Genomic DNA, 21,616 nt, shown 5'->3' on the forward strand with positions numbered 1-21,616 from the left:
GTGTATGCAGGAGCCGTATATTCAGTAACATGTAAACTACCTAGGACCAGATCATATTAGTTTTGCCAGCATGGAGGTTTTCCTCATTCTCTCATACTAGGATTCCTGGGAGAAACAACAACTATTCTGGTCAGCATCACCAGGTGTGAGGTCTTATGTTTTTAATCATTGTAACTGGCAGTCCCCAAAGATCACAAGGCATTCAGGGGCAAGATAATCTTGGATAGGGGTTTACAGCCTAAAAGTTGGGTTTATAACTGATAGTTGCCCACAACGTCAATCCAGACCTTTACCCTTCTGTGACAGGGAAATTGAATTCTATGCAGTTTAATGTTTGTAGTTCTTTTAGATGAGATCTTAAAAATAAACAGTCCTATTTGCTCTGTGTGAAATGTAAAAGATGCCATGGAATAATCTGTAGGAGGGTTTTTTCCCCAGGTATCTGGAGTCAAAATGCCCCACACGCTAATGTCTGCAAGACAAGATACCCTCCACCCTAAAAGTGGATGCTTGCATATCAATCCAGTATCATGGTTTGAATGATGGTGGAATATTTACAATTTATTTGGATTTAAGCACACATACACAAAACAAACACTCCAACATAAAGCACAGCAATAGCATTCAGTATGGTCCAACTGGATACTCTCCCAACACCTGCTTATATGGGGGAAGAAGGACTTTTCTTTTTAAATTATTGTGCTTATGGTCAGGCCAAATTACAGGAATCAGACAACACTCATTTGATCATGGAATGAATGGAAAGCAATGCAGAGACTTAAATAGACCTGAAATACTGCAGAAGTGATATTCGCTCAGCAGCAGACCCACAGTCAGACAGACAATCTTAGCAATTCAACCATGGTGTGAAGCGTCAGATCACCCGAATACAGAGCAGAAATGGGAAAGGATCACTTTTCCACTTGGAGATAATGTAAGAAGATGAAATGCTGGTCTAAAATCATAAATTCCAAAAGGATAACCAGATAATACCTTGAAAAAATAATTATTCATTACATGACCTTGCTAGCCAATGTGCCTTCTGCAACCAGCCCAAATAAAATATTTGCATGGAATGTTATACTGGGAAACCCCAGTTCCTAACCTAGTGATGTATTAACAATCATCCATTGAGATCCATACATTTCTCTTACCTGATCATTTTAGCAAGCTAATTCTTACTCTCATAGCCCTCACTTTTATTATTTTATTGCATTCCTAAGTACTTCACAGAAAAATAGACGTGATTTATCCCTAAGCAGACTGGTATTATAGCTACAATCTTTTGTTACAAGTGTTACAACAATTCTCCATTTGCAGCCTGGTTTAATCCTACAAACCATAAGTTTTTCAGTTTGATACACCACTCTTTTTAGAAAAAAATAACTAAACTTATTGAAATGGTGGAATTATTTTATTAACTAATGGATCATTTGGGACTCTCCTCCTTATGAATTAGTATGAGTGAAAACAAGATGCCTAATCATGGCAAATCACTTTGCTATCTTGGATTGGTATCTACAGCCTTTTATTACAAAAAGAAATGTGCCACCAGCAGAGTGTGTGTGTGTGCATGTGCGTATATGTATTTGTATACTGTGCACACTGAAAAAGGAGCAGACTAACATAAAAGATACTGTGGGCTTACTTCTGATCTCACACCAGTGCAACTCAGATGACTTCAGTGAAGTTCTTCCTGAGCATCCTGGCGTACATTAAGAGGAGGATCAGGCACTGTTACTGCTACTCCACTGAGATACCAACAAGAATTTGCATAAATTCAAATTCCAGAATATCAAAGGTGCTGCATGTAAAGGTTGCAAATAATGATGAGCAAATTTCAGGGGTTCTGTTTGGATGCTTTTATGATGCAGCTTGGATCTGAACTTTCCCAGTGTTGAAAGTGGTCAGATCTAGAATTTTAGTTTAGGCCTCACCTCTAGGGGCACGGGTTCCAGATGGTTTTTATGATGTCTGGAACTCATTCACCCATCACTTGTTTAAATGTGCTTAATATAGAAAAATTATCTATTCAAATAGGTTAACATTGGAGAGCTTTATTCTGTCCTGTATATGCATTAACACTAAACACCACCAAGCTCAAATGTGCTAAGAGGAGACATTCCTCCTCTTTTCAGAGCAACATTTTCTTCTAAATACAGAAATGGAGGATGCAAGTCCTTTCAAATTATTTTTTTCAGGAATTAATATGATAAAATTTTAGGAACATGTGATAATGGGAAACTGAGAGCCAGGTACTAAGTAGGCAGGCCACGTGCAAGTGTAATAGGCTTGGGGAAAGCACTATGCTAATCACTAAGTCACAGAATGTAGGGCTGGAAGGGACCTCAAGAGCTTCGCTGGTCCAGCCTGCTGCACTGAGGCAGGACAAAGTATACCAAGATCATCTCTGACAGGCGTTTGCCTACCCTGTTCTTAAAAACCTCCAATGATGGGAATTCCATGACCTCCCTCGGAAGCCTATTCCAGTACTCAACTACCCTTATAGTTAGATGTTGTATACTAACAGCTAACCTAAATCTCCCTTCCTGCACATTAAGCCAATTACTTCTTTTTGCACCTTCAGCGGACATGCAGACAAAATGATCACCACCTCTTTGACATATTTGAAGACTTATCAGGTCCTTCCTCAGACTTCTTTTTTCAACACTAAATAAGCCCAGTTCTTTTTTTTTAACCTTTCCTCATAGGTCAGGTTTTCTAAACCTTTTATCATTTTTGTTGACTATCCAATTTGTCCACATCTTTCTTAGAGCCAAGATGGTCAAGGGACACAACCCCATGCTCCAGATGTCCCTAAACCTCCAATTGTCAGAAGCTGAAGTCTAATCTACGCTAGAAAATTATGACCGTTTAACTACGTTGGTCAAGGATTTGAAAAATCCATACCCATAAGTGGCGTAGTTACGCTGACCTACATCCCCATGTAGACAGCTCTAGTTTAACAGAAGAATTCTTCCTTCAACCTCGCTACCGCCTTTTAGGGATGGGAGGTAGGTAGCTGTGCTGCTGTAGCATTTTAATTGTAGATAAGCCCTGAGACTGGACGACTCAAAATAGCCCTGTTCTGTTCGTTCCTTCTGAAGCATCTGTCACAAGCCAGGGTCAGAAGACAGGATACTGGGATAGATGGACCATTGGTCTGACCAGTATGGCTGTTCATATATTATGTTCTGATAAACCTTTGCAATAACTGTGAATACTGTCAATAACAACTGTTAAAGACAATACTTTGAGGAGATTTTCCCCAAGTTTGACTATTTTTGATTATCACATCCTCACATGCAAAATATCATTATGTGCACATGCTTATATACCCTCTCCCCAAGGCTCTTCCCTGGGAGGATTTACCCTTCTCAGTCTCCATGGAATAGTGTCCAAACCTCTGTTGAGCAAGACAGTTCCTTCAAACGAGGAAACAAGTGCTAGTCCCACAATCTCCTTCAAACCCTCATTGATTTTTTACAACAGAAGTCTTCAATTTGCACAGCCTGTTGCAGTTCTAGTCCTCTTCTCCAGTGGAGTGAGGGAGTCTGCCATCTAATCCAACAAGCCTGGCAAAGTCCCTGGAGCGCAATCTTTACAACAGACCCTTCTAGTTCTTGCACTGTTTCATCACTCAGCCCTTCAGTCTGGCTCCCACTCTTCCTCTTTATAAACTCTGCCCTGTCCCCTTAAGTTCTTGTTGGTTCCCTTCCCAGAGAGTGACCATGGGTGTGCTACCAGGCTGCTTGCCCACAGTGGAAGTCACCCAAGTACTTCAAACAGCTAATGAACACACTGCGTGCCCACCACACCCAATTTCTGGATAATTCAGGCCCATCCAACAGAGTCATCCTGTATGGCTCTGGCAAGTCAGCAGGCATGTCGAGCCACCCAAAAGAAGGGACTAAGTATTCTCCCCACTGTTTCTTCCCTTCTTTGCACCACTAAATGCTGCCATGCAAGCATGTGGGCTCCATAAGCTTCTCCAAAGACACAGCTCTGCCAGCCAACTACTGCCAGACCACCCCTCCTAGAGCGCTCCGATGCAGAGACTAATACATAGGGCTCCCTTAGGGCCAGAATTTCATAGCCTGACTCACAATGAGTAGTCCCTTACGAGTAGTCCCACAAGCATGGATTTCAATGGGACTACTCCCAGAAGAAGATACTACTCAATATGAGCAACAGTATCAGGATCTCGCCCTTTAACATAGGCTAAAACCATCCATACTAGAACTGAGTTCATTTTACTTTTAACCCATATACAACACATTGAAGGAACACGGCGTAAATCTTCATAGAAGAAAGGCTACTGTATGAAACTACTGTGCCATCTAGATCTCTTTTCCTATGCACTCCTTCTAGGTTACCAAACTGGCACAATGTTCCTCCAGTAGAACAGACTTACCATCACTAGGTACAGAATAGGAAGATTACTGTTAAAATGGTGACAATGCCAATCCAAATATCCATCCTAAGCATCTCAGGAATGTACAAGGACAATTTCATAACCTCAGGTGCGGGAGCCTAAAAGCCTGAACACTCCCCAGGACCTTATTTAGAAACTCTCTGTCTTTTACTTAGGGGGGTAAAGTGTAATGTAGAAACAGCCCCAGAGGCTTTTCACAGTGACCATGCAGCCTAACATGGAATTCATGCCAAGGGAAATAAAAGCAGCATTTAAAAGCTCCAGCAAGTAGAGAAATGGAATACAGCAATTCTGTCTACCGACTCCAACCTTCCAACAAACAGAAGGCTGTAATAAACCACAAGCAATCTCTGCAACGTGAGCTCCTGAGATCATTAGAAACACTAAGCTATCATCTCACAAGTGCTTGCATTTGTGTCTCCGAAATCAATGTCTGTAATCACACCCTTTATCCTGCTATTCACTGACAAAACTCATGCTGTATTGCATTATATTTTGGGGTGTTGTGCTTTATGGCTTGCAGATCCACAAGCTCAGCTTATAAACATCACAATAAAGATATGCCTTAAAAAAAAAGAGAAGGAATTTCATTTGTTTGCACAATCCATTTCACAAAATGTCAATATCTTCACTCTTCAACTCCTCGCCTTCCTTAGCAGTAACGCAGTATTGCCTAGAGGCCCAACCAAGAGTGGGGCCTCTTTGTGCTAGGTGCAGTACAAACAGAGCAAGAGAAATTTACGTCTAAATAGATGAGACAACAGGTGGGAGGGGAAACAGAATCCCCGAGAGGTGAAGTGACTTGCCCAGGGTCACATAACAGGTCAGTGATGGAGCCATGAACAGAAGCCAGGTTATCTGATTCTCAGTCCAAGTGCTCGATCTGCTAGCCCATACTGTCACCCACTTGTCTGAGTTGCCTCCCTCTATACAAATACATGTCAACAAGCAAACATGATGACAAAAAATAAAAGAAAGAATAGGAAGCAATGAGATGTGAATGGTCTCTTACTTCCCATATCAGTCCCTACTCCTCCAGCTTTGCTTGGCATTCCTTGCCGTCCCTTCTCTGACATCCATTCTGGATGCAAGGACCTGTCCTTTTAATGTGTCTGTCCAGTAGCACGTACCACTTAAGGGCTATAGAAATAAAATACTTCCCTGGGGTGGGTTGATAGATAACATTCATTTGATATCATTGCCTGTGGGCTCAGGAGAGAGATCAAGGAACGAATGACCCTGGAGACTTCCTTCCATGAACAAGCTTCTCATCCTTAGATCTGTGGCACAGGTGAGGAACACTAGCTGGATAGAACGTACATGTACTGACATGTCACCTGTGCTGTATAAACAGAGGACTAAGGCTTCCAGGGCTTTCCATACAACAGCTTTGGGGAACGCTGAAGTCACTTAGGAGATCTGGCATAAATTGGCCGTTCACCAGCCTGCTCCAGCTTCCCAGTCATTTGTCTTCTTGCAAATTAAAGAGATTTAAGCTTTACCTGTTGGCTGGGCACACCAGCTCTTCAGAGCATTGCAGCTCCAGGCTGCCCTCCATATTCAAACTTGCAAAGGCATTGTGGGCCATACTGTGCTACTGCTATTCAGCACAAGTAAAATCTTACTCCACAAGTAGTTCCATGTATTTTAAATGGCATTTATCTGAGGAGTCCGGTACTACTCAATATGAATAAAGGTGGCAGTTTGGTCTTATATGAGAATTAAACACAAATCAGTAGTTTTGCTGACTTGTGCAATTTTACTGGCACTATTTGGTGCTTTTCCTAGAGCTTCAGCTCTCAGAGTCAGAGGAATATGTGAGAATCTGAGCTTTCATTTAAAAAAAAATGAAAGTACATTTCTAGACCTCACGGTTAGAGAGAGACACTGGAAAACATGAATCCTAAACTAAAGGTTCAAAAGCAAGAAAACAATGACCATATTATTTTTTTTAATTCTCACGACTTTTAAGCCAATCTCATGATTTTTCGGGACCTGGCACAGGATTTTTGAATGTGTGGGGCTAGCAACGCAGAATGCCAAAGCAATGAAAATAACATGATGGTAGCAGCTTGTCACTATCAGAAATAATGTGGGAGAATTTTCTAAAGAGAATTCAAAATAAAAGTATTACAAGTCCAGATCCCAAAATAGTATGAACCAGAACAAAGCACGTACCAAGAGACTTAACTTTCGACATTACATGTGGAGAATAAAAAGTTATGCTGTGAACAAGCTTCAGCAGCAGCTCAGCACAATCACCTACAGGAATAATGAGATTATGTGGAATAACCTTCTGTAAAAGAGCATCACTGAACGGAGCAGCCCATCTGTGCAGAGTCTGGCTGCTATGTGGGGTGATAGAGAAGACTGAGCTCAAACCAGCTGGCTATTTTTAGGAACCACTTCGGTAAATAACCTATCATGCAGAGGTATGGCAAGGAAATAGAGGAGTGTACTGTAAGAGCCACAGCAGCCAGAGCACTGCACAGATATACTGAGCCAAATTCATCCCTGGTGTCTCGTCTGAAGTCAGTGGAGCTGCACTAGGGATGCATTTAACCTGCAGTTCTTTACTGTTTTGATGTGAAACAGATGCAAGAAGTTTGCTTTTGGGGAAATTAAAAATCTGGGTGATGTTCTAGTAAGAGCTAAAGCTGCAACAGTCGGATCCAAATGTTAAACACCCCAAAGTTCAGGGGTGTTCGGGGATTGATTATTGGTATTTGGGAGGCAGAGCTCTGAGCATGCCATAACAGCAAGACACAAAAGGAAGACATAAGCCCTGCTATGGGGAGATTACAGTCTAAGGCCCAATCCTGCCTTGTGACCTGCACTGACAAACCTTTACCCTTAGCAACATCCCACTGAGTTCAATGTTCGATGGGATGCTGTCATAAACAGATAGCTAAGGGTTAATGTCTCTTTCACCTGAAACACCTGACCAGAAAACCAATCAGGAAACCGGATTTTTTCAACTTTGGGTGGAGGGAAGTTTGTGTAAGAGGTCTTTTGTCTGTCTGCCTGTTTCCTCTGAGCTTTGGAGAAGTAGTTCTATTTTCTAGTCTTCTGTTTCTAAGTGTAAGGACAAAAAGATCAGATAGTAAGTTTTATGGTTTCTTTTCTTTGGTATTTGCATGAATATCAGTGCTGGAGTGCTTTGATTTGTATTCTTTTTGAATAAGGCTGTTTATTCAATATTCTTTTAAGCAATTGACCCTGTGTTGTATCATCTAATACAGAGAGCGCATTTGTTTGTATTTTTTCTTTCTTTTTTATATAAAGCTTTCTTTTAAGACCTGTTGGAGTTTTTCTTTACTTCAGGGAAATTGAGTCTGTACTCACCAGGGAATTGGTGGGAGGAAGAAATCAGGGGAGAGCTGTGTGTTGGATTGCTAGCCTGATTTTGCATTCCCTCTGGGGGGAATAGGAAAGTACTTTCTGTTTCCAGGATCGGGAACAGAGAGGGGGGAGTCTCGGTGTAGTTTCACAGAGCTTGTGTCTGTGTATCTCTCCAGGAGCACCTGGAGAGGGGGAAGGGAATCAGGATTATTTCCCTTTGTTGTGAGACTCAAGGGATTTGGGTCTTGTGGTCCCCAGGGAAGGTTTTTCAGGGGGACCAGAGTGCCCCAAAACACTCTAATTTTTTGGGTGGTGGCAGCAGGTACCAGGTCCAAGCTGGTGACTAAGCTTGGAGGTTTTCATGCTAACCCCCAAATTTTGGACGCTAAGGTCCAGAATCTGGGAATAAGGTTATGTCATGGTGGCAGTGGCGGGAGATAGACAGAATCCAGAAGCCAGTAGGAATATTATATTTTTCTTTTCTCTGCTAAGGGCTTTTTAGCAGAGAGAAACAGTTTGGTTTTAAAAGGGAACCAGAGAGAATTTTTTTTTCTGCTCTCTCTAGCAGTTTGTGGTTTGCATGTTAAGCGAGAAGACTGTTAAGGGTCTTTTGTCATGCAATAGCACTCCCATTGAGAGTCATACCAGCACTCTATATGCATGCAAATAAAGTGGTTTTTCTGGTTTCCCTTCATTGAACATTAGCTAGAGAGAGAAAGGGAAAAAAGTACTGTTGCTAGGCAGACTCCAGGAGGGAACAGAGCCTGCAGTTCAAAAGAGGAACACCGGAGGGCACCCCAACACAAGAAAACAGGAACCATGTCTACCAGGACAAAAATGGAGGCCGAAGACCAATTCAAAGAAGCTGAACACAGGCGAGAGATGGAAAAACACAAACAGGAACTAGAAATAAAACAAAAAGAGATGGAGATAAAAGAAAAGGAAGAAAGCCTCAAACTGGCAGCCTTCCAAAGAGAACAGGCAGCCCAAGAGGCAGCACACAAAAGAAAACTAGAAGAAGAAGAGGTGGCCCACCGCCGAGAAATGGAAAAACAACAAAAAGAAATGGAAAAACAACAAAAAGAGAATGAAGAGAAGGAAAAACAGAGAAAACATGAACTGGAGTTGGCAAAAGCTGGGCTGCATGTGCCAGCCAGCCCTAACAACCCGGCGCCAATTATTGCTCCACAGCACAGAAAATTTCCCACCTACAAGGCAGGTGATGACACCAAGGCCTTCTTGGAAAATTTTGAAAGAGCCTGTCTTGGGTACAGCATCCCCGAAGACCAGTACATGGTAGAATTAAGGCCACACCTCAGTGGACCTTTAGCAGAGGTGGCCGCTGAAATGCCCAAGCCGCAAATGAATGACTATAAACTTTTTCAAACCAAGGCCAGATACCGGATGGGGATAACCCCAGATCATGCCCGTCGGCGCTTCAGAACCCAAAAGTGGAAACCAGAGGTGTCATTTCCCAAACACGCCTACTACATTGCAAAAAACTATGAGGCCTGGTTAACAGGAAACAACATTCAAACCTTGGAAGAAGTGAACCTCCTCATACAAATGGAGCAGTTCTTGGATGGTGTTCCTGAAGACATCACACGGTACATACAAGATAGAAATCCCAAAACTATCGCTGAGGCGGGGGAGATTGGAGCCAAATGGATGGAACTGGCAGAAAGCAAAAAAGCTACTGTCAAGGGGAACGATTACCCCAGGGGGCACACAGACCATAAACCCTACAACCGAGGACAGCCAAAGACCCTACATACCACCCAAGTAAAGCCACAGATACCCTACTCTTCAACCTCACCAGTCTCCAGTAACTCACCTCGGCCCAGTGACCCATCAGATGGAAGATGCTTTAAGTGTAATGAACTGGGACATATCAAGGCCAACTGTCCCAAGAACACCATGCGAGTGCAATTCATTACACCTCCATCACACCAAAGATCCCCAGGCCCAGATGCCTCTCAAATACCCTTGGAGCGAAGGGAAAATTTGAGAGTGGGCGGAAAGAAGGTTACTGCGTGGAGAGACACGGGGGCACAAGTGTCAGCTATCCACCAATCCTTCGTTGACCCCAAATTCATCAACCCAAAGGCCAAAGTTACAATTTACCCCTTCATGTCACAAGCTGTAGACTTGCCTACTGCTCAACTGCCTGTCCAGTACAAAGGCTGGTCAGGAATGTGGACTTTTGCCGTATATGACAATTATCCTATCCCCATGCTACTGGGGGAAGACTTGGCCAACCAGGTGAGGCGGGCCAAGAGAGTGGGAATGGTTACCCGTAGCCAAACCAGGCAAGCTTCCAGACCCATTCCTGTTCCTGAGCCGTCCACAGATGCCCCGTCTGTGTTACCAGAGATCCAGACAGAGGTAGTGGACCCGGATTCCATGCCTACCACTGAAACAGCCACAGCACCTCCAGTCCCAGGCCCGGAACTGGAACAGCAACCAGCACCAGCAAGTGCAACCACATCTTCAAACTCAACGCCAGAGGGCGCCAGCGAGCCAGAACTGGCAGAAGCACACGACAGCCATACCCAAAAGGCTCAGCCAGAGCCTGAAATACCCTCAGGTGCACCAGCGGAGAGCGGTTCACCAGCAACGGAAACAACCCCATCACCTACATCGCTTCCAGAGGGACCAAGCCCAAGTCCACAGTCTGAGGAAGAACTGGTGACCCCAGCCTCAAGGGAACAGTTCCAGGCTGAGCAGGAAGCAGATGACAGCCTTCAGAAAGCGTGGGCGGCGGCACGGAGCACCCCACCGCCTCTCAGCTCTTCAAATCGATCCCGGTTTGTTATAGACCAAGGACTTTTATACAAGGAAATTCTTTCTGGTGGACACCGGGAAGAATGGCAGCCGCAAAAACAGTTGGTGGTCCCAACTAAGTACCGGGAGAAGCTCTTAAGCTTAGCCCATGATCATCCCAGTGGCCATGCTGGGGTGAACCGAACCAAGGACCGGTTGGGGAAGTCCTTCCACTGGGAGGGGATGGGCAAGGATGTTGCCAAGTATGTCCGGTCTTGTGAGGTATGCCAAAGAGTGGGTAAGCCTCAAGACCAGGTCAAGGCCCCTCTCCAGCCACTCCCCATAATTGAGGTCCCATTTCAGCGAGTAGCTGTGGATATTCTGGGCCCTTTCCCAAAAAAGACGCCCAGAGGAAAGCAGTACGTACTGACTTTAGTGGACTTTGCTACCCGATGGCCAGAAGCAGTAGCTCTAGGCAACACCAGGGCTAACACTGTGTGCCTGGCCCTAACAGACATCTTTGCCAGGGTAGGTTGGCCCTCTGACATCCTTACAGATTCAGGGTCTAATTTCCTGGCAGGGACCATGGAAAAACTGTGGGAAACTCATGGGGTGAATCACTTGGTTGCCACCCCGTACCACCATCAAACCAATGGCCTGGTGGAAAGGTTCAATGGAACTTTGGGGGCCATGATAAGAAAATTCATCAACGAATTCTCCAATAATTGGGACCTAGTGTTGCAGCAGTTGCTGTTTGCCTACAGGGCTGTACCACATCCCAGTTTAGGGTTTTCACCATTTGAACTTGTGTATGGTCACGAGGTTAAGGGGCCATTACAGTTGGTGAAGCAGCAATGGGAGGGGTTTACGCCTTCTCCAGGAACTAACATTCTGGACTTTGTAAGCAACCTACAAAGCACCCTCCGACACTCTTTAGCCCTTGCTAGAGAGAACCTAAAGGATGCTCAAGAAGAGCAAAAGGCCTGGTATGACAGACATGCCAGAGAACGTTCCTTCAAGGTAGGAGACCAGGTTATGGTCTTGAAGGCGCAACAGGCCCATAAGATGGAAGCATCATGGGAAGGGCCATTCACGGTCCAAGAGCGCCTGGGAGCTGTAAACTACCTCATAGCATTTCCCAATTCCTCACTAAAGCCTAAAGTGTACCATGTTAATTCTCTCAAGCCTTTCTATTCCAGAGACTTACAGGTTTGTCAGTTTACAGTCCAGGGAGATGATGCTGAGTGGCCTGACGGTGTCTACTACGACGGAAAAAAAGACGGTGGCGTGGAAGAGGTGAACCTCTCAACCACCCTGGAACGTCTGCAGCGGCAACAAATCAAGGAGCTGTGCATTAGCTTCACCCCATTGTTCTCAGCCACCCCAGGACGGACTGAACGGGCATACCACTCCATTGATACAGGTAATGCTCACCCAATCAGAACCCCACCCTACCGGGTGTCTCCTCATGCCCAAGCTGCTATAGAACGGGAGATCCAGAACATGCTACAGATGGGTATAATCCGCCCATCTACCAGTGCCTGGGCATCTCCAGTGGTTCTGGTACCCAAACCAGATGGGGAAATACGCTTTTGCGTGGACTACCGTAAGCTAAATGCTGTAACTCGTCCGGACAACTATCCAATGCCACGTACTGATGAGCTATTGGAAAAGTTGGGACGTGCCCAGTTCATCTCTACCATAGACTTAACCAAGGGGTACTGGCAAGTACCGCTAGATGAACCTGCCAAGGAGAGGTCAGCATTCGTCACCCATACGGGGGTGTATGAATTCAATGTCCTTCCTTTCGGCCTTCGAAATGCACCCGCCACCTTCCAGAGGCTGGTAGACGGTCTACTAGCTGGACTGGGAGAATTTGCAGTTGCCTACCTCGATGATGTGGCCATTTTTTCTGACTCCTGGCCCGAACACCTACTCCACCTGGAAAAGGTCTTTGAGCGCATCAGGCAGGCAGGACTAACTGTTAAGGCCAAAAAGTGTCAAATAGGCCAAAACAGAGTGACTTACCTGGGGCACCAGGTGGGTCGAGGAACCATAAACCCCCTACAGGCCAAGGTGGATGCTATCCAAAAGTGGCCTGTCCCAAGGTCAAAGAAACAGGTCCAATCCTTCTTAGGCTTGGCCGGATACTACAGACGATTTGTACCACACTACAGCCAAATCACTGCCCCATTGACTGACCTAACCAAAAAGACCCAGCCAAATGCCGTTAAGTGGACTGATGAGTGTCAAAAAGCCTTTACCCAGCTTAAGGCAACGCTCATGTCGGACCCTGTGCTCAGGGCCCCGGACTTTGACAAGCCATTCCTAGTAACCACGGATGCATCTGAGCGTGGTATAGGAGCAGTACTCATGCAGGAAGCAACAGATCACAACTTCCATCCTGTCGTGTTTCTCAGCAAAAAACTGTCTGAGAGGGAAAGTCACTGGTCAGTCAGTGAAAAGGAATGCTATGCCATTGTGTACGCCCTGGAAAAGCTACGCCCATATGTTTGGGGACGGCGGTTCCAACTACAAACTGACCATGCTGCACTAAAGTGGCTTCATACTGCCAAGGGTAACAACAAGAAACTTCTTCGGTGGAGTTTAGCTCTCCAAGATTTTGATTTTGAAATTCAACACATCACAGGAGCTTCTAACAAAGTTGCTGATGCACTCTCCCGTGAGAGTTTCCCAGAGTCCAGTAGTTAAAAAGTGTTCTTAAAATGTAAAAGTCTGTTAGTTATATACTTAGTAGTATATGTAAAGGTGCATGTGTTGTATTAATCTGTTTATTTTCAAGTTCTAGAAGGAAATTGCCGCCAGTGAGCTTCCCCACTGTCTGCAATTTGGGGGGCGTGTCATAAACAGATAGCTAAGGGTTAATGTCTCTTTCACCTGAAACACCTGACCAGAAAACCAATCAGGAAACCGGATTTTTTCAACTTTGGGTGGAGGGAAGTTTGTGTAAGAGGTCTTTTGTCTGTCTGCCTGTTTCCTCTGAGCTTTGGAGAAGTAGTTCTATTTTCTAGTCTTCTGTTTCTAAGTGTAAGGACAAAAAGATCAGATAGTAAGTTTTATGGTTTCTTTTCTTTGGTATTTGCATGAATATCAGTGCTGGAGTGCTTTGATTTGTATTCTTTTTGAATAAGGCTGTTTATTCAATATTCTTTTAAGCAATTGACCCTGTGTTGTATCATCTAATACAGAGAGCGCATTTGTTTGTATTTTTTCTTTCTTTTTTATATAAAGCTTTCTTTTAAGACCTGTTGGAGTTTTTCTTTACTTCAGGGAAATTGAGTCTGTACTCACCAGGGAATTGGTGGGAGGAAGAAATCAGGGGAGAGCTGTGTGTTGGATTGCTAGCCTGATTTTGCATTCCCTCTGGGGGGAATAGGAAAGTACTTTCTGTTTCCAGGATCGGGAACAGAGAGGGGGGAGTCTCGGTGTAGTTTCACAGAGCTTGTGTCTGTGTATCTCTCCAGGAGCACCTGGAGAGGGGGAAGGGAATCAGGATTATTTCCCTTTGTTGTGAGACTCAAGGGATTTGGGTCTTGTGGTCCCCAGGGAAGGTTTTTCAGGGGGACCAGAGTGCCCCAAAACACTCTAATTTTTTGGGTGGTGGCAGCAGGTACCAGGTCCAAGCTGGTGACTAAGCTTGGAGGTTTTCATGCTAACCCCCATATTTTGGACGCTAAGGTCCAAAATCTGGGAATAAGGTTATAACAGATGCCACACAGACATGTTCACACCCACACAAATCCCATTGCAGAAAAAAGGCCTAGGTAGGAGTATCACACCAAACGCACTGGGAGACCCATAAGATAGTGATAATTTACAGTGGGTTTTTTTTGCAGGGTAGGGTGCCCATTATGGAAGATAAGGGGTGTCTGCAACAGGCCCATCTGATTTTAGATTCTGAACACCCTGAAAGCACAGGCTGTTCAGTAGAGCTGGCTGGAAAGATTCAAATAGCTCAGATCAAAGATTAGACTGGTGCTGATCTCTGTGTAAGTGTGTTGGGCTGATCATTCATTCCCAATTACTAAGCTTGTCCTGTGGTCTGAGATACCCCCAAAGTGGATCAAAGCAGGAGCAAATAGATCAGCCAATCCAGCCACTAAGAAGGGGCCAGCATTCTTTGGAGATTATTTCCACTCCTGCCTCTGGTCCATCAAAGCACAAAAATGGGCTTGGGGCCCCGTATTTTCATTTGATCCAGGCCAGGTTACCTTGAATCTCTCCCTGATGATATACACGCTGTGAACACACCAAGAAGATGGGCAGGAGTCACCGAAATTCTTGGCCCAAATTCATCTCTGGTCTTATTATAATGGCTTCCATGGAGTTACACCAGGGGTGACATAGGCCTCTTTCCTTTTCTATTCAGCTAGTAATAATGAAGCCTGCTCCCTACAAAAGCTAGAATGCAGCCTCTTCCCTTCCTTGCCCCCTTAACCATCTTATTATTGCTTGTTTCTGTTTACTGGGTAGAGATGGGCTTAGAGGGTTTAAAGAGGCAACTAGATAACTCAGTAGGTCTGGAATTAGATCTTGCCACACTGAAACATACCTTGAGTTCTGAAATGGAGCAGCTATTTGCAAAGCAGAGATGGAGTCACTTTAGGTGTTGTCCTTGCAAACTGTACTGGGAAAGAAAAGAAGATTCAGTTTGTTCAGAGTTTAAAGGGGCAGTGACATTTAGGCATATGTTGCCATTTTGTTTAGGAAATCAATTTAGCTCTCTCTTTTTTTTTTTCTGTAGCTCAGTTGGTTTCAGGGTCTAACAAGAACTGCCAAAACAACAGTTCTTTCATTGCCTATTTGTTATGTTCCTGGAGCCCCATCAAGCAAAACTCCCACAGATTTAATTGTAAGTGGGATCAGGCACACACTCCTACCCCCCAGAACCTAAGTGCTTTGCACATAGTCGGTTGTCTTTGACTTTTTCACTGAAGAGAGGTTCAATCTGTGAAATTTTTATTTGGATTTTGAGTGTTCAGATGTTTTGGTATTCTGTGTTTAGTTCAACTTCATCTTCGTGGGGGGACATTTCCATGTTGTTATTCAGTTGTATTGCACCTTGAGGCCCCAAACAGGCATCAGAGCCCCATTATGCATGGCACCATGCAGACACACAGCAAAAGGACAGTCACTTCCCGCAGAAGCTCACAGCCTAGATTCTACAACTGTCACACAAGTCCAATGACTAAAATAACCCATTCAAATAGGAGTTCAGATGCCCAGTCAGTGCTTTGCACAAGACATTTGGGAGGTCAAAATGAATTTAAGCAGTGAATTCCCATCTGTTCTTCCCCTTCTAGTCTTAAATTTTAATTGAAAAAAAAAGTGACATTTGAAATGCTGCTGAAAGAAGCTTCAAGAAAAAAATTATTTTCTGAGTTCTACTCAGCGATACTGCATCACATATTAATTCTGACACATTTGCAACATTGTAGAAAAGGGCAAAAAACTTGTGACACTGGGACTTAAATGCAGACAGTGATACATTCTGGGGGCTCTTGTTTTTGAGTGAGATCTGGCAGGGACTCTACAGCTACAGGATCTGCCTGTATTGTTATGATAAAACCAGTTTTCCAGCCTTTATAACTGGTTCCTTTAGAGTCATATTCTGTTTCGTTTGTTATCCCCATCACCCTAGTATCCAGACTGTGCTGAGATTTAACATAAAAGTTGTTGGCTGGATGCAATTAAGAGCTAGTTTGTTTTATATGTTAAGTTACTGATTTTTCAGTTTGGTAGCTGAACCAAAAATAACTAAATAAATAAAAAATTGGTTCATTCTGAACCAAAAGTCTTTATTTTTCAGTTTTTCACACCATAATGTTTTGACATTTTGGAAGGTGAAAAATTAACTTTTTCAGCTAAAATATTTGCCTAATTTGACTCAAATTCACAAATAGTTTGGGTGCCCTGAAAAATGCTAATTTACTATTCACTGAAAAAGTTTGCCCAGCTCTCTCTCTTTTATACAGACACATAGAGAATGAGATTGTGAAAAGTGCTAGATCAACAGCCCTAGGAAAAGGTTCTCCATTTAGCTGCAGACGGGCAGCTCTAGGCAGTGGTGAGCTCCAGACAGTTCACACCGGTTCACAGGAACCGGTTGTTAAATTTAGAAGCCTTTTTAGAACCGGTTGTTCCAGGACAACTGGTTCTAAAGAAGCTTTTAAATTTAACAAAGGCTCGGGCAGCTGTCCACCCAGCCTCTGGCCCCAGCTCACCTCCCCCTCTCCCCTGAACTCTCCGCCCTCCTTCTCCTCCCCCTCCCCTGCTTCCCGCGAATCAAATGTTCGCGGGAAGCCTGAAACAAGGAGCAGGCAGGTAAGCCGGGCGGGGGCTCCAGGGAGGCACGGCACGAGCGGCCCAGTCTGGCTCCCCCTGCCCCGGCCAAGCGCCCCCGGCTCGGGCCAGTCTCAGCCAAGCGGCACCGGCCTGGCCTGGCTCGGGGAGTCGGGCGCCAGTCCCAGTGCCGGCTGAGTGACTCCGGCCCGGCCTGGCTCGGCTCGGGGAGTCAGGCCCCGCGGTGCCGGCCAAGCAGCTCCAGCCCGGCTTGGGGAGTCGGGTCCCACGGCGCCGGTCACAGTCCCAGCGGAGCGGACCCGGTCCGTGCCCCAGGCAGTGTGGTAAAGGGGCAGGGAGCAGGGAAGGGGTGTTCGGTGGGTTGTGGGGAGGTGGATGGGGTCGGGGCAGTCAGAGGGCAGGGAACAGGGGGATTAAATGGGGGCAAGGGTCTCGGAGGGCAGTCAGGAAGGAGCTAGGGTTGGATGAGGTGAGGGGGGCAGTCACGGACAGAGAGAAGGGGTGGTTGGATGAGGCAGGGGTCCCGGGGGACCATCAAGAATGAGAGGAGGGATTGGATGGGGCAGCAGGAGGCAGTCAGGGGACAGGGAAGGGGGGGATGGGTCAGGGGTCCCCGGTGGGGGGGTGTCAAGGAACATGGGGGGTTGGATGGGGCACGACCCTCCGGGGGGTGCACGACCCCCTCATGAGGTGAGGAGGAGGGAACCTGTTGTTAATATTTTGGCAGCTCATCACTGGCTCTAGGTATTTTGCCACCTCAAGCACGGCAGGCAGGCTGCCTTTGGCGGCTTGCCTGCGGCAGGTCCCCAGTCCAGCGGATTTGGCAGCACGCCTGCAGGAGGTCCACCAAAGCCGCAGGACCAATGGAGCCCTCCACAGGCATGCCACCGAAGGCAACCTGCCTGCTGCCCTCGCGGCGACCGGCAAAACGCCCCGCCATGGCTTGCCGCCCCAAGCACGGCTTGGCATGCTGGTGCCTGGAGCCACCCCTGGCTGCAAAACAGGAACAACATGAGCAGTAATCTGGTCCACTAACATCTATTATTATGATTTATTATTTGTATTAGTACAGCACCCAGGAGCCCTAGTCACAGACCAGGACCCCATTGTGCCAGGCATGGTACAAACACAGAATAAAAAGATGGTCCCTGCCCCAAAGACTTTATAATCCAAGTATAAGGCTAGAGCAGTGGTTCCCAGACTTGTTCCGCCGCTTGTGCAGGGAAAGCCCCTGGCGGGCCAGGCCGGTTTGTTTACCTGCCGCATCCAAAGGTTCGGCCAATCGCGGCTCCCATTGGCTGCAGTTTGCTGCTCCAGGCCAATGGGAACTGCTGAAAGCAGTGTGAGTCAAGGGACATACTGGCAGGGCCAGCGCAACCCATTAGGCAACCTAGGCAGTCACTTAGGGCGCTAACATTTGGGGGGCGGCGACTGCAGCAACAGGACCTTCCATTGCCTCTGTCGAGGGTGGCATTTCGGGGGCGGGACCTTCCGCCACCTCTGTCGGGGCAGCATTTTGGGGGCAGGACATTTTGCCGCCTAGGGCGGCAAAAAAACTGTCAACGCTCCTGCGTACTGGCTACCACTTCCAGCAGCTCCCATTGGCCTGGAGCAGCGAACCATGGCCACTGCGAGCCGCGATCAGCCGAACCTGCGGACGCAGCATATAAACAAACTGGCCCGGGCCCCCAGGGGCTTTCCCTGCACAAGCGGTGGAACTAGTTTGGGAACCATTGGGCTAGAGACAACAGATGAGAACAGACTGGGGACTACAAGTAAACAAAGAGACAATATTGATCAGCAGGATAGGCAGTGGTCATTTGGCATTTAATATTGTCATTGCACTACCCTATATTTCTGGCTGCATTTTCTCAAAGTAGTCCTTTAGGAAACCAGGATGGGCAGCTGCACCTAGAAACTATGCTAAAAAGCCAATAAATAAGAGAGAACCAGCAATAAGGAGTCAAGCCAAAAAGAAATTTTAAACTTGAGGAAACAGATAGCCTTTTACCTCTAGGTTACCAGTTCAAATCCAGCTCAAATCAATAGTGATGACAGGTCACCACTAGCTGATGACTTTTTACAAAATATTACCAAAAAATCACAAACTGGCACCCATGCGTGTCAGCTGATAAATGGATTAAATGGACATTTACATTGAAATAGACTGACAGGTTGTCCCTCCAGGTCAGGACTGAGACATGCTGGCATGGCAAGATGGGAAGCTTATGTATTATTATTCTTTATTATTTGTATCACTGTCGTGTCTAGGAGCACCTGTCATGGACCAGAACCCGAGTGTGCTAGGTGCAAGACAAACACAGAACAAAAAGACATTCCATGCCCCAAACAGCTTACAACAGAGATAGGCAACCTATGACACAGGTGCCGAAGGCGGCACACGAGCTGGTTTTCAGTGGCACTCACACTGCCCGGGTCCTGGCCACCGGTCCAGGGGGACTCTGCATATTAATTTAATTCTGCATATTAATTTAATTTTAAATGAAGCCTTTTAAACATTTTTAAAACCTTATTTACTTTACATACAACAATCATTTAGTTATATATATATTATAGACATAGAAAGAGACCTTCTAAAAATGTTAATGTATTACTGGCATGCAAAACCTTAAATTAGAATGAATAAATGAAGACTCGGCACACGGCTTCTGAAACCCCTGGCTTACAATCTAAGTAACTGCTGCCTTCTGTGAACCTGTTCTGGGGATACACATGGAGAGAATGTGTCAGTCAGGTCCCTTATTGAAAAATTCCTTTAGAATGTAACAAGATTCTATAGAAATGTGTTAGGATTCTACACGAATAACATTAAAATACAAGAGCTAAGATCTCTTTAAATATTAAATTCTATAGGTGTTTTAATCACTCTACCTAATTTTAAAGCAGGGATACAATTCTCTGTTAACTTCCACACATTCGCCAAAAAGTGTAATCAATTTCTTATTTTCTATTAATTTCACAGGACTTTTCTATAAGGGATGCCTTATAGAACTTTACATTAAAGATTTAATTTATGAATACTCTTACTTCATTTCAGCTGTTAACAGAATAATAAAAAATAATAAATAGACTAGGCTGCATATTGACATCAAAGGATCTTCTTTTGAGCTGGGACAAAACGGTTTCTTTGGGCTGAGATTCGGCTCAGTTTTTGCATTAAAGACTTAAGTGAGGCTTTGGTACTGCAGAGGGTTGGTGCTGCAGAGGCTACTTTTTGCCTTAAAGGAACACAGGATACTAGTTTGTGTGACCCTGACGTTACTGCATTTGTTGAATACTGGAGAAAATAGTGAAGAAAACACAGCTTGTGTTCCACAGAAAAGGTTGATGTCGTTGTACCAATAAAAGGTCATTAAAAATACAAAGGTATCTAATAGCAAAAATAGAAGCATTAACATAATATTGAGAGGCATACTCATTCTGTCCTTGATGCATGTTTGTAACTCCCATTAATCTTAGTAAGAGCTAAGCAGAGGAACCAGTCCCCTGTGCACTCAAAATGGGGAGCACCACCCTCAGTGCCACTAGACTGCTAGAGAATATGAATGACTCAAATGCCACTGGGTATTATTCTGGGGCAATCCTGCCATGAGGAGAGGGAGGGAAAGGACTGTGCTTCTTTGAGGTAATTGTGACATTAAGAGTGGGCTGCAGGGTCAGAGAGAACAGGCCAGGGCTCAGCCTTGGACACAGGAATGAGAGAGACTCACATTCATCTGAATCCCAGAGTTTAACTATTGCAAAAACTCAAAAGGATACAAGGTCAACTCTCAGGTTACTGGCCACAAGAGAGAAACAAGGACCAAGAAAATCAGACACAATCAGACTCATAGGACTGGAAGGGACCTCAAGAGGTCATCTACTCCAGTCCCCTGCACTCCTGGCAGGAGTAAGTATTATCTACACCATTCCTGACAGGTGTTTGTCTAACCTGCTCTTAAAAATCTCCAATGTGGAAATCTCCACAACCTCACTAGACAATTTATTCCAGTGCTTAACCACCCTGACAGTTAGCAAGTTTTTCATAATGTCCAACCTAAACGGCCCTTGCTGCAATTAAAGCCCATTGCTTCTTGTCCTATCCTAAGAACATCATAAGAACATAAGAATGGCCGTACCGGGTCAGACCAAAAGTCCATCTAGCCCAGTATCTGTCTACCAACAGTGACCAATGCCAGGTGCCTCAGAGGGAGTGAACCTAACAGGCAATGATCAAGTGATCACTCTCCTGCCATCCATCTCCATCCTCTGACAAACAGAGGCTAGGGACACCATTCTTTACCCATCCTGGCTAACAGCCATTTATGGACTTAACCACCATGAATTTATCCAGTTTTCTTTTAAAAACTGTTATAGTCCTAGCCTTCACATCCTCCTCAGGTAAGGAGTTCCACAAGTTCCTCAGAGGTTAAGAAGAATAATTTCCCCCTCTGCCTTTTAACAACCTGTTATGTACTTGAAAACTGTTATGTCCCCTCTCAGTCTTCTCTTCTCCAGACTAAACAAACCCAATTTTTTCAATCTTCCCTTATAGGTCATGTTCTCCAGACCTTTAATCATTTTTGTTGCTCTTCTCTGGACTGTCTCTAATTTGTCCACATCCTTCCTGAAATGTAGCGCCCAGAACCAGACACAATACTCCAGCTGAGGCCTAATCAGGCCCAATCTATACCTCTGATCTGTGTTCCTTTACTAGGGTCACTACTGAAGGGCCTGCCCGAACAACCTTCA

At 45.2% G+C, this 21,616-nt stretch overlaps 1 protein-coding gene across 1 annotated transcript in view; it reads right to left on the bottom strand.

The window, feature by feature from the left end:
* Positions 1-15,161, bottom strand: part of MAPK4 (mitogen-activated protein kinase 4) — a 128,039-nt gene extending 112,878 nt beyond the window's left edge. The window contains exon 1 of the mRNA XM_030567702.1: positions 15,114-15,161. The gene's annotated coding sequence lies outside the window, so the exon portion shown is untranslated. The remainder of the gene's footprint in view (positions 1-15,113) is intronic.
* Positions 15,162-21,616: the final 6,455 nt, after the last annotated feature.

This window comes from Gopherus evgoodei, chromosome 6, assembly GCF_007399415.2.
Source record: "Gopherus evgoodei ecotype Sinaloan lineage chromosome 6, rGopEvg1_v1.p, whole genome shotgun sequence".
In the NCBI taxonomy this organism is placed as follows: Eukaryota; Metazoa; Chordata; order Testudines; family Testudinidae; genus Gopherus; species Gopherus evgoodei.